Below are 13,220 nucleotides of genomic sequence, written 5' to 3'. Positions count from 1 at the left end.
AATGCATTCATGGGAAACACTCTAGATCGCTGGTGAGGGGGGCCTCTGATTAGCCCACCCCACCGTAACCTCAGGCCTTCACCAGTCCAGGTGCCATATTTAAAGGGTGCCCCTGCACAGAGATAGCACTCTCTAAAAGGTCGAAAGCTACTGGAGAGTCAAGGCTGCCAAAGGGAGGAAACATGCTGCCCCCAAATTTAGTGGCACTTCCCTCGGGTGCCTACTGGATGCTGCGGAGGCCCCGCTGTGAAGTCCTCTGCCCCCGCTCTGGGCTAAGACCAGCAAGTAAAGTCACCAATCCAGCTCGGGAGGTGACGGTGGCAGCAGTGGTCAGCGCCAACGCCCTGCAAAAGAGGTCAGCCACCCAGTGCTGCAAGAGGATGAATGATCTCCTCTGTTCCGCCAGGGTAAGTCACTCTTCTCATCACTTTCAACTCACACTCACAAACCCATCACACACCCACAAGTATCTCACTCGCTGCCATTTGAAAGGACATCACCATTCACTCTCTCACACACACCATCATCTGCCCTGCGATTGTGTCCATGGCACCGTTCGCCGCCCACACATGCCAGGCACCCTTCTCATTTGGCCCGGCAGGCGTCCTGCTTACACTCTCTCCACCTGTATTCATGCAGGACAAGCTGGCACACAGCAAGAAAGGGCGAGTCGCAGGCTGGTGGAGGAATGCCCGACATCAAGGTCCTCACAGACTTTGAGGATAGAGCAGGCCAGTGCCGGTCTGGACCGGTCCTGCGCTGAGGGTGAGGTCAGCGCTGCTCAACCAAGTGAGGATCCAGCAGTGCAACGTCCATCAGACAACCATGCTGAGAGTGATGTGCCCTGTTTCACTGCCATGCACTAATTATCTCTCCTCACTTTCGCAGCCACATCTGGGAAGCAGCCAAGGGGGTCCACAATCCAGGTCCTTGACTCAAGCCCTGAAGACACCTCGGAAGAAGAATCCGATGACACCCTAATTAAAGTCCCGTCACAGCGCTCACCCACACCCTCCACCAGCACAGAGACACACACCTCGGTGGGACCTAGTTCCAGAGTAGCCTCGGGTTCACAAGCTGGTGAGCACATCGCCCTGTCTGATCCACAGCAGGCAGAGGCAGGGGCTTCCCAGGTTTCCGACATTCGGACGGCTGCTGGAGGTCTGAAAGCTACTGAATCTGGGTCAGATGGGGAGCCTCTGGACTCGGTCCTCAATTAGTTGCTGGAGCTGCGAAGGCAAGTTCAGGAACATCAGGAAGGGATGTCTGCTGCACTCCTTAGATTGCAAGGCACGATGGAGGGGTCTGTCTGCCTTCAGTCTGAGGTGATAGCACTGGCATGTCAATGCATCGAGGTCAACACTGGTAGGATGGAGGCCACCATGGAGACCTTGGGCCAGGACATTGGTCCTGCACTGCTGCACGGGCTCAACTCCATTGCTGATGCCATAGTTGGCCTCCAGCAGTGTCAGTGCGAGAGGTGTGCGGGCAGCTCGATCTCACTCCAGCTTCCTCTTCAACAAGTTATCCAGGGGCCCTTGGGCACCCATAGGGAGGGCGATCAGCAACTGCAGACCACAGGACTATCCACCCAGGTGACCCCGGGAATGTCTGGCCCATCCAAATCCCCTCTTCCTGTGCCCCCAGCAGCTCCAGCTCCACAGGCAGAGGAGGGTGCCACTGACACACAGGCTAAGGCCTTCCAGGCTCAGCCCTCCAGAGGATGCCCACCAAGGTCATCACTGACAGGGCAGCGCAGTCAGCAGACTGCCTCCACCTCCGCTGTGGGTGTCCGGGGAGCACCAAGACGTAGCGGCAGGGTTAGGAAGGTTAAGAAGATATGGTTGCACAGCCTGGGCACGGGTGCTAATCACTTGTGCATAATGTTCACTATTGTAAATAAACTCCCAAGAATATCTCCCTGCCTACGGCTCCTTGTTCTCATGAGCAGTGTCCATGTCACTCAGATGTGAAACCTTGGTTCCTGCACAAGATAAAAGGAGGTGTCTCAGTCCAGAGCCTCTTCCCTGTGCAGTGTGGAATCTTCAGACCAAAGTGATGGTCCGACTTCACACTCGCTGGACACATTACTGATGCCTGCACCTCGATGGTGCTGGTCATTGCTGCCAGAATGTAGTGGGCAGGGGTCACAGAATTCCCTCATTCTCTCTGTGTGCCCTCAACACCTTTGAGATGAGGCTGGTTCTCCCTCTCTTCAGCATCTGTGTCCGGTGACGCTGTGCTCCTGAAGGGTACAGGTGCTGAAAGCTGACAAAAGATCAGGTGCATTTAAAGTTCCACGGCTGTGTCTCCAAGATATGACCCTGATCACAGAGCCAGAGCGAGCTGCCCTCAGCCAGACAGGAGTCAGACGTTCACTGAGGCTATGTGAAGATCTATGGAGTGTGCTCACTGCATGTCGTCATCATCCTCCTGGAAATGAGTGACTATTAGAGCCTCCACTGCCTCTCCAGGACATGAGCCTGAGCACTGAGGGTATGGGCACTGCCATCAGCCACACAGGAGTCAAACGTTCGCAGATGCAAGGTGAGGATGTCAGGACTGGCCTCACTGCATCTCGTCATCATCCTCCATGAATCTAGCAGCTACGAGGTCCTCCCGAGCACACCTGCCTCAGCTGGCCAGTGTGGTGGCCTCATCGCCAGCATCCTCGCCTTTAAGGACCTCATCACCATCATCCCCTTCGACGTCCTCCTCATTGGAGGAGACGTGCAGCTCCTCCATCTCCTCCTCAGCCAGGTCCTCCTCCCATTGCAGCCCCAGGTTGTGGAGCACACAGCAAGTAATGGTGATGCGCAACACCCTCTGGGGACAGTATTGCGGAACTCCACCAGATCCTCGAGGCACCGGAACCTCATTTTCAAAATGCCAAAGTCCAGGCCGTGGCATGAGCCTTGTTATACCTTCGCTCTGCTGCCGTCATCAGCCACATCCTCTGTGGGTAGCCCTTGTCCCCTAGGAGCCAACCCTGCAGCCTATGTGGACCCCACCCAGCTCCGCCCCACTCCATTTGACCGATTGGCAGCAGCTTTGCCCACTGGACTGCAGGCTGTGCTCTCAGCTCAGGCACAGGCATTCTCTTTACCCGCACAACTTGAGCCATAATGGATACTGGTCCAAACCTTAAAGACATTGCAAGGGGCTGTGAGCATCTCCACCAGTGACTGCGCCATGGCCACCTTCTGCAAGGGGATTGTACAACTTGCCCAGTCGATAAATTGTTCGGCTGCCCCCTAAAACACACATTAGTTTGCAGTCTGCACCCGAGGGGTGAAAGTTCTGGAGCATTTGGTGACACTTTTGTGCTTCTGCGTTGTTTGAGTGGGCAGAAAAGCTTCAGAGGCCCAACTCCGAGCGAGTCAATAGAGCTGCAGCTGTGGAAGAATGCTCACTTTTGACGAGCTTTTCCAAGTGCGCGGCCGCTTCCATCACCCACCCCCCCTCCCCTCACCCCACCAGCATGTGCTTGTGTACTTCCTCCAGTCTGTGCCGCCTCACCCCCACCCCTCCCAACCCACCCCCCTCCTGTCCTCTGCGCAAGGTTGTGTGCACCCACCTCCGAGTTTCCCTCGCGGTACAGCTCGCCAGGTGCGCGTCGCTTATTGTGAAACACGTCAGCGTGATTGGCCGAATGATCCAGCGTGTGGGGATGATTCCGGTCAGCAGGGCTTATGAGATGCTAGAGCATTAAAATTCGGCTCCAGATGTGCGGCGGTGGGAAATGCGGCCCACCGCTGACGGGTGGAGCGGATAATCGCAAACCAGTTTTGGGCGCCGTAAAACCGATTTTTGGCCTTCTCGCGTTATTGTTGTCCCCACCCCCCCACCCCGCCCGCCCACCATGATGCCCAATGCCAAGGGGACGGGATGATTCCTCCCAATGTCTCAAGTCTTTTTGAACAGATGCGGGGAAATGATTACCATCCCATCCTGAGAAAAACAAAGAGAATTATCACCGCACAGTTCAGTCCTTGAAGGTGTGACACCAGCTCCAGAAATAACCTCTCTCATTAAAGCAAACAGTATGAAAGGAAAATCAGACTTCACTGAGCAGAATCATAACGCGCTGACATACTGTCACCTCGTGCAATGGAATATTAATATTTCATTTGTCAGCTTCTTGCACTAATTAGCGCTTCCGAGCAAATTGGTGGGAGATTGGAAATGCAGTCCTGCAAATTAATCAGCTCACCGCAGCCTGTGCTGACTTAAAAACACTCATGATAATTTGTTAAAATTATTAAGTAAGTTAGAGACTCACGCAGGCTTGCTCACTCTACCCAATCACAGAGAGATTGCTGTCCTATTGCAAATTGCCCATAATTTACAAGATACTTGTTCTGCTAACATTCTAAGTGAGGCAGGTTAACTCTGCATCAGTTGCTGGTTTAAACTCTTCTCCGCATAGCTTCTCGCAATCTCGGAACCGTATAAAAAAGAGGGATGTTAGAAAAGGGGAAGTAAGAGATTTGCATTTTAGCGCCTTAAAGAACTTCAGGATGTCCCAATGTGCCTTACAGCTAATGACGCGCTTTTGAGGTGCAGTCAAAGTGTTGTAACGTAGCAAACACAGCAGCCAATCTTCACACAGCAAACTCCCATAAACGGCAAGATGAAAGCACATCCATCACATTTCTACTTCTCTTTGGCTCTGAAGAAGGGTCTTACGGACTCAAAACGTGAACTCTGTTTCTCTCTCCCCAGATGCTGCCAGACCTGCTGAGTTTTTCCAGCATTTTTTTTCCCCATAAACAGCACATGTGTTGATGACCAGATAACATGTCTTTGTGATGTTGACTGAGGGATAAATATTGGCCAGGGCACCAGGGAGGAGACTCCCCCCGGCTCTTCTTTAAAGTAGTGCCAATGGGATCTTTTACATCCACCAGAGGGGGGCAGTCAGGGCCTTGGTTTAACATCTCATTCGAAAGACAACAGCATTGCCAGCGCAGCAGTTCCTCAGTACAATCCTGGGGTGTCGGCTGCATATTATGTGATCCAATCCCTGAAGCAGGACCTGAACCCACAACCTTTTGACTCAGAGAAGGCAGTGCTATCCAAGAAGCCAAAGCTGACAACATTACTGGTGTGTACGATAGCCTATCTGATTTTCCCATAGTCACTGTTCCTAGGTGACCTGGTTCAGAAATCTCCCTGATAGAGACTATGTAACTGGTACATCACCAGTGACGCTGTTTTATAACATTAGGAGTGTGAGATGGAAAGTGTGGAACTAAGTCTGACCCTGACAGGAGAACTGCTTCCCATCACATCTCAACGCGGCACTGTTCTATAGTGAAGATTTGTTCAGGTCTTGCACTGACTGGCTCTTATTTTATTTTCACCCAGCAGCGACGAACCACAATCATAAGTCAGCAAAGCAGGTACATAAACTTCATCAGCAAAAAGGAAACAACCAATCAGCAATAGCTATCCATAAAGTATAGAGTGGCTAAGCCAATGAAATCGTTCCAAGTCTTTTTGTTTCCAAGTCCCATCCTGGGCTATCACTAAACTAAGAAATTTATAGAATCATACAGCACATATGGAGGCCATTCAGTCCATCGTGTCTATGCTAGCTCTTTGAAAGATTTCCAATTAGTCTCACTCATCCCTGCTCTTTTTTCAGAGCTTTCAATTCTTTCCCAAGTATTTATCCAGTTCCCTTCTGAAGGAACTACTGAATCTGCTTCCATTGCTCTTTCAGGCAGCACATCACAACTCGCTGCGGATAAAAATCACTCATCATCTCACCTCAATCAATAATCATAAACCTGCGTCCTCTTACCTGTGGAAATAGTTTCTCCCTAGTTACTCTATTCGAATCCTTCATTATTTAGAAGAAGTAAAATATACGGTATAATCAAAGGCATGAAAAAATAAAAATTTCAATAAAATGATTGATTTACCTATACGATGCATTTGGAATGTCTCCAGTAAGCTTTTAATCTCTGAAAAGAATGAGGTTTGGGCTCAGAGTACCAAGTATCAGCTGTCATTCAGTTGGCATCGTCCTTGCCTCCCAGTCAGAAGGCTGTCAGTTCAAATCCCATTCCAGAAATTTGAGCATAAATAGTTGAGGCTGACACACCGGTGTAGAATTGAGGAACTGCCACATTTTTTTTTTGGAGTTGTTGTCTTTGGAAAGAAACATTAAATCAGGACTCTGTCTGCCTGCCTCAAATTCCCGAGGCGCTATTTTGAAGGAGAGCAGGGGAGTTCTCCCCCAGTGTTTTGGCCAATATTTATCCCTCAATCAACATCACTCAAACAATTTATCTGGTCATTATCACATGGTTCTTTGAGGGAACTACATTCCACTAGCTAGGAAAGGAGACTGTTGCTATTCTAGAAAAAAAGAGCAGAAAAAAACAGTATTTTATATAGTGACTTTCACACAACTTCAGGACTCAAAAACACTTTACAGTCAATGAAGCACCTTTTTCAAAGAAGTATTGTCACTGTTGTTAATGTAGGAAACCATTATCTTTCTATGACTGTGGTTAACAGCCCAGTGACCCCAGCCATAAAGATCCCGCCAAATATAATGAGCTCCTCCCGTCTATTCAAAGAACGCGACCAATTGTAATTACCAGCCCCAGCATCCTCATATGCTAACAAGCATAGTCCAAACTAATTAAAAGCCCCCACTTATCAAAATACTTATTCCAATTACGGGTTCCCCGCCAACTCTAATTAACAGCTCCCACCTAGGCAAACAGCCATTGTCGTCTCCAATTAATTGCCCCCATCCACCACCAACCCAGATCATCTCCCACAGACTCTAACTGTGCAAGCATATACTTGCATCACATCTTCCCCAATTAACAAGAGTATGTCATGCATATTTTTTTTTAATATGCAGGTGGATCTAGAGTAACAGCTCACTGGAGCCTTAAAGCAAATGCAAACACTGTTTCAGTGTTGGGGGAATGTCAAACTTCCAAGCTGTCCTTATCTATAGTGTGAAAACTTTCATTTAATTCTATATTTTCATTCTATATATTATACCCAGCTAAAATCTGAACCCTTGGGTATTTCGGTAAAAGGTAAATGTTTGCTGCTACTTTGAATCAGACAATGGTGTAAAAGAGTCTATTATTATTATTCGCTGGTCCCTTTCAAAGCCTTAATGTGTAATTCTATTCCACTTGAGCATCTATTCTTCACAATGTACCAGATGTTATGTTACTAGTCGATAATTAACATGTTCAGTATTGAAGTTAATCTGTGATTACTTTGCCCAATTATAGGACTGATCTCCATTCTTCCGCAGTTGGTTAACTGCATTTTCTGCTGTGATTGCTCCCTTCACTGAGTGTTTTTCTGCAAAGTTGACAAGTGGATATGTTTATTTGCAGATAGAAAATTATTAATATAGTGTATGCATAAATGGGGGGGGGCAAGGATAGCTGAATGGGAGGCATTAGACAGATCCCTGCTGCAGGGTGACTGAACCTCCAGGCTATATGCTTTTTTTTTCAAATTGATTCTCGGGATGTGGGCTCAGCAAGGTCAGTTGATACATTGCCCATCTGTATTTGCACGGAATTACATATGGTATAAGGTGTAGAAGCAGGCCATTCAGCCCAACCAGGCCATGCTGGCATTTATGCTTTAGCCGAGCCTCCTCCCATCCTCCTCTATCTAACTCTATCAGGATAACTCCCTATTCCCTTCTCTCCACAAATTCTTACCTAACCTCCCCTTAAATGCATCGGTACAATTTTTTCCCAGCTACCCCTTGTGGCTGCAAGTTCCATGTTCTTGCCACTCTTTGGGTGAAGATGCTCATTCCAATTTCCACACCTAATTTCTTAGTAACTCTCTTATCTTATATGGATGCCCCTTGAGAAGGTGGTGATGCAACTGAGCGGTTTGTGGGTCCATTTCAGAAGAGAGTTAAGAGTCGGCCATGTTGGTGTGAGACTTGAGACACATACAGGGCATTTTACTTTTAAATGTGAATACAAGATAGGAAGGATTAATCATTCAGTGACAATGTGTCATCAGTGTCATATTGTTCTATATAAACCTACATATATGCTATGGAAATACAAAGTCATTCTGTCTAAAACCTCCTTAGATCCTCAAGAGAACCAAATTGTCCAAAGTTTTTCATTCTTTCACAGGGCGTGGGTGTCGCCTGCTGGTCCAGCACTTTTATTGCCTATCCCTAATTGCCCTTGGGAAGGTGGTGGTGAGCTGCCTTCTTGAACCGCTGCAGTCCATGTGCTGTAGGTGCACCCACAGTGCTGTTAGGGAGGGAGCTCCAGGATTTTGACCCAGCGACATTGAAGGAACGGCGATATATTTCCATGTCAGGATGGTGAGTGACTTGGAGGGGAACTTCCAGGTGGTGGTGTTCCCATCGATCTGCTGCCCTTGTCCTTCTAGGAGGTTGTGAGCTTCGAAGGTGCTGTCGAAGGAGCCTTGATGAGTTGCTGTAATGCATTTTGTGTATGGTACACACTGCTGCCACAGTGCATTGGTGGTGCAGGAGTGGGTGTTGAAGGTGGTGGATGGGGTGCCAACCCAAGCGGGGCTGCTTTGCCCTGAATGATGTTGAGCTTCTTGAGTGTTTTTGGAGCTGCACTCATCCAGGCAAATGGAAAGTATTCCATCACACTCCTGACTTGTGCTTTGTAGATGGTGGACAGGCTTTGGGGAGTCAGGAGTTGAGTTACTCGCCGCAGGATTCCCAGCCTCTGACCTGCTCTTGTAGCCACAGTATTTATATGGCTAGTCCAGTTCAGTTTGTGATCATTGGTAACCCCCAGGATGTTGATAGTGGGGAATTCAGCGATGGTAATGCCATTAAATGTCAAGGGGCGATAGTTAGATTCTCTCTTGTTGGAGATGGTCATTGTCTGGCACTTGTGTGGCACAATTGCTACTTGCCACTTATCAGCCCAAGCCTGAATGTTGTCCAGGTCTTGCTGCATACGGGCATGGACTGCTTCAGCATCTGAGGAGTTGCAAATGGAGCTAAACATTGTGCAATCATCAGTGAACATCCCCACTTTTGGCCTTATGATTGGGGAAAGATCATTGATGAAGCAGTTGAAGATGGTTAGAAGGAGAATACCCTGAGGAACTCCTGCAGTGATGTCCTGGGTGGCTTTTTTAAATTCATTTTTTATGGGATGTGGGTGTTGCTGGCTAGGCCAGCATTTATTGCCCACCCCTAATTGCCCTTGAGAAGGTAATGGTGAGCTGCCTTCTTGAACCACTGCAGTCCCTATGGTGTTGGTATAGCCACTGTGCTGTTAGGGAGGGAGTTCCAGGATTGACCTCCAACAACCCTAACCATCTTCCTTTGTGCAAGGTATAACTCCAACCAGTGGAGGGTTTTCACCCCATTCCCATTGACTCCAGTTTGTTGGGGCTCCTTAGTGCCACACTTGGTCAAATGCTGCCTTGATGTCAAGGGCAGTCACTCTCACCTAACCTTTCAAGCCGAAAATGCACCTTCATTCATTTCTCCGTGTTGAGGAGAGATACGCCATCCACTTGATTATCTGGGGTTTTTCCTGTTCATTTTTGCATTGGGGGAAAACTCCCTTCCCTAAATCTCTCCACCTCTGTAGCCCTCTCTCCTCTGTTAAAACGCTCCTTAAAACCTAATTTTTGGTCTCCTGTTCTAATATTGCCTTGTGTGTCTCAGAGTCAAATCTTCAATTGATAACACTTCTGTCAAGCGCCTTGGGATGTTTCACTACATTAAAGGCGCTATATAAATGCAAGTTGTTGCTGTAACGGAGGCCATGAGCTATGGTTCCTGATGCTGATGTACCTTTTCAGTACTTTTTATTCAAACTTAAGTTTAAATGTAAATTGCAATAGATTCAACAACGTCACATGGCCTCTGTCCAGATAGGACACCGAACAGCCAGGCCTCACTCCTGGCCTTATTGTAAGTGGGCAGGCCCGAGAGCCACACTGTTCTCTCGAGCTCTCTCAGCCGACGTACAGAGCACTGATCCAGTCACCATTCAACAGCCCAGCCAGTCACTCATCTTGCCCCATTCAGATTAACAGCTCTGTGCAGTATTGTTCCACACGAGTCCAATTGTCAGCTCGCAATCTGCCTTGGGGCTCATGAATAGAAAATGATTGAACAGCAGAGATTTTGGATTCCCAAACGCAGCACGTGTGGGATTAACTGGAAAGCACAATGCCCTCACATTGCTTCTTTTACAATTTCCTCTTCATTTACTTTCATTTCCCCTTCCCTCCATTCCTCCCCTGCCCTGTCCCCACACCCCGGTAGTGGAGTAGGTGGGAGATTACAGTCGAGGCAAGTACAACAATAACTTACATTTATATAGTAGCAAAACGTCTCAAAGCGCTTCAAGGAGTTTTGTCCATAAGGTTTGACACTGGAATACAAAGAGATCTTAGAATGGATGATCAAAAGCTTGACCAAACAAGTTGATTTTAAGGAACATCTAAGCTGGAGGAGGGAGCTAGAGAGTTGGAGAGGTTTATGGAGGGAATTCCAGAGCTTGGGGAATGGCAGCTGAAGGCACGGCCACCAATGGTGGTGTGATGGGAAACTGGGGACGGGCAAGAGGTCAGAACTGGAGGAGCACAGTGACCACGGAGGGTTGTAGGGCTGGAGGAGGTTACACAGATGTGGAAGGTCAGGGCCATGGAGGGATTTCAAAACAAAGATGAGAATTTTCAAACTGAGGTGCTACCAGGCTGGGAGCCAATGTAGGTCAGTGGGCATCGGAGTGAGGGGTAAATGGGATTTGGTGCAAGTTAAGACACAGACAGCAGCGTTCTGGGTGATCTCAAGTTTATCGAGGATGGTGGGTGAGCAGCCAGCCAAAACAGCATCAGAATAGTCGGCTCTTAAGGTAACAAAGGCATGGTTAAAGGTTTCAGCAGATGAGTTGAGGTAGGGGTGGAGATGAGTGACATCACGAAGATGGATGTTTATGGTTGTTGTAGGGCGGCCGAGTTGTGCTATTAGTGATAGAGTTGATCTGCAGACACTTCTTAGGTGGAAACATTAAGTTTATTTACAATATACTCAGCAGCAACTACACGTGTGCTTTCAACTCCAACTCTATCTCTACACTTACTGCTGAGGTAGCCTGAGCTACTCTCCTATTGGTCACTACAGATCATGTGATCTTCCTTAACAAGTATCATTCCTAAAGGTACATTACACACTAAATAAAACCATAATTACTGTAGTGGTCTTGGTAATGAGGGCACTGATGTGCAGTTTGAAGCTAAGCCCAGGAGCTCTCACCATCACATTCCACAATCTCGCCCCCGTCCCCACTCCAACTCCAACTCCCCTGGCATTGGGAACCACTGCAGGGAGGTGTGTGCTTCAGAACAATGCAACATTCAGAGTCCCAAGCCACAAGTAGGACCTGGGACAATATTTAACTTGCAACCATGCAAATGTACAGTTGCCAACTGTGATTAAATGTATTCCTGGAGGTTTCATCACATGACTTGCCCCCACGCTCCAGCCATTATTCAGCCAACACCTCCATCCTTGTGACGCACTGCCTTCCTAGTCTAATTGGAAAGCAAAAAGACCCATTACCCAATTGGATGATGTTTGACTGTCAGCCAAACAGCCTTTTCTTCACCCCCCTCCATTTCCAATATTTTTATACCTGGTAAAGAGAAATGTTCAAAGAAAAGAACCAAAAGAAATAGTATTTTTCTCATGTCCCGGTGATTTTTCTCCAGGGTTGCACACAGCAGTGTCCTGGAGACTGACCTTCAGTTCCTGGAGACTCCAGGCCAGTCCTGGAGGATTGGCAACCCTACTTGAGTCCTGTCCGGGGCCAATGCTGCCTGGGATATCCAGCAGCAAGTGGGGTCAGGGGCCCGAGTAGGTAAGTTGTGCTGTTTGGAGTGGGCCAGGAAGGAGCTCCCTCTATTAATATGCTGCTTAATGTTTAACCCACTGGTGACAAGAACGTTGTATGGGCTATTTTCACTCATCAATAGATTTCTTTAAAAAGGGGTTAGCGGTGTTAAACGGCATACAAAAGCAGAACTAAATCACACCCCACCCGCCACCCCCCCAATGCCAAACCGAGAGGAAAAACCTCGCAATAATCAAAACCAGGGATGGACAGAAACACAAAGAGATATTGTGCGCTAATGATTCATCTCCGTTTGAAAATGACACTGTCGAGAGAGTGCTCAATGATTGTAAGAGATACAGCGCTCCACCCTCCCACCCACATGCGCCCTTGCCAAACATTTGGACCAAAAGGGGTCCGTACATCAGTCACAATGAAAATGCCCCAATTAGACACTCTCTTTATTTGGCAGCACTGAAAGGTGATTGCACTTTGAAAGGTGCCAGTCACTCAAGAACTGTGGGAGGCAGTACGAAGTGGCACAAGATGGGGTTGGGGGGGGTTGCTGGGGTGGGGCACAACACAGAAGGACTCTTCGTAATCGTCTCTGGCTAAAATTCAGCGCTCGCTAATGACAACTGCGCATTATTTTTGTTTTAACCCGCCAAATAGTCTCCTTTTTCACACACACACACACACACATTGCAGTTATTATGATGCAGCTGTGGTGGGGGAGGGAGAGACCAGTTTGTGTAGGAGTTCTATTACAGGCACTTCATTCATCTTTTTAGGCAGAAAGCATTCCTGTGAGGAAGGTGTGTGGGCTTGATTTTAAAAAGCAACGCGGATTCTCTATCCCAGCAAAAAGCGATGACGGGTTCCTCAGCACCCTGGTTAAAAACTCAAATCACCACATTTAATGTCATGCCTCTCTCGCTAAAATAGAAACAAAACTAATTTGGCAGAGACAGGGTAAAATCCTTTCATGCTTTAGTTTCAGGGCTGAATTGCAAAAGGCTACTGCATTTCTCTCAATCACTCTCTGTTCCATCCTTTTTGCCTTTCTTGCCTGTTTCTTTCTCCCTCTATTTATATTGTACATCTCTCTCTGTTTATTGCTGTCTGTCTCTCTCTCTAGGTCTCTCTCTTCTGTCTCTTTTTCCATGTCTCTCTCTCTCTCGCATGCTTTCTTTCTCTCTCTCTCTCTCTGTCTCTCTCCCTCTCTCTCCCTCTCTCTCCCTCTCTCTCCCTCTCTGTCACACTCTGTCACACTCTGTCACACTCTGTCACACTCTGTCACACTCTGTCACACTCTGTCACACTCCTTTTTTATTCTTTCATGGAATGTGGGCATCG

This window comes from Cetorhinus maximus, chromosome 8 (assembly GCF_964194155.1).
Source record: "Cetorhinus maximus chromosome 8, sCetMax3.hap1.1, whole genome shotgun sequence".
NCBI classification, from domain to species: Eukaryota; Metazoa; Chordata; class Chondrichthyes; order Lamniformes; family Cetorhinidae; genus Cetorhinus; species Cetorhinus maximus.
Note: the sequence above shows the minus strand (reverse complement) of the source record.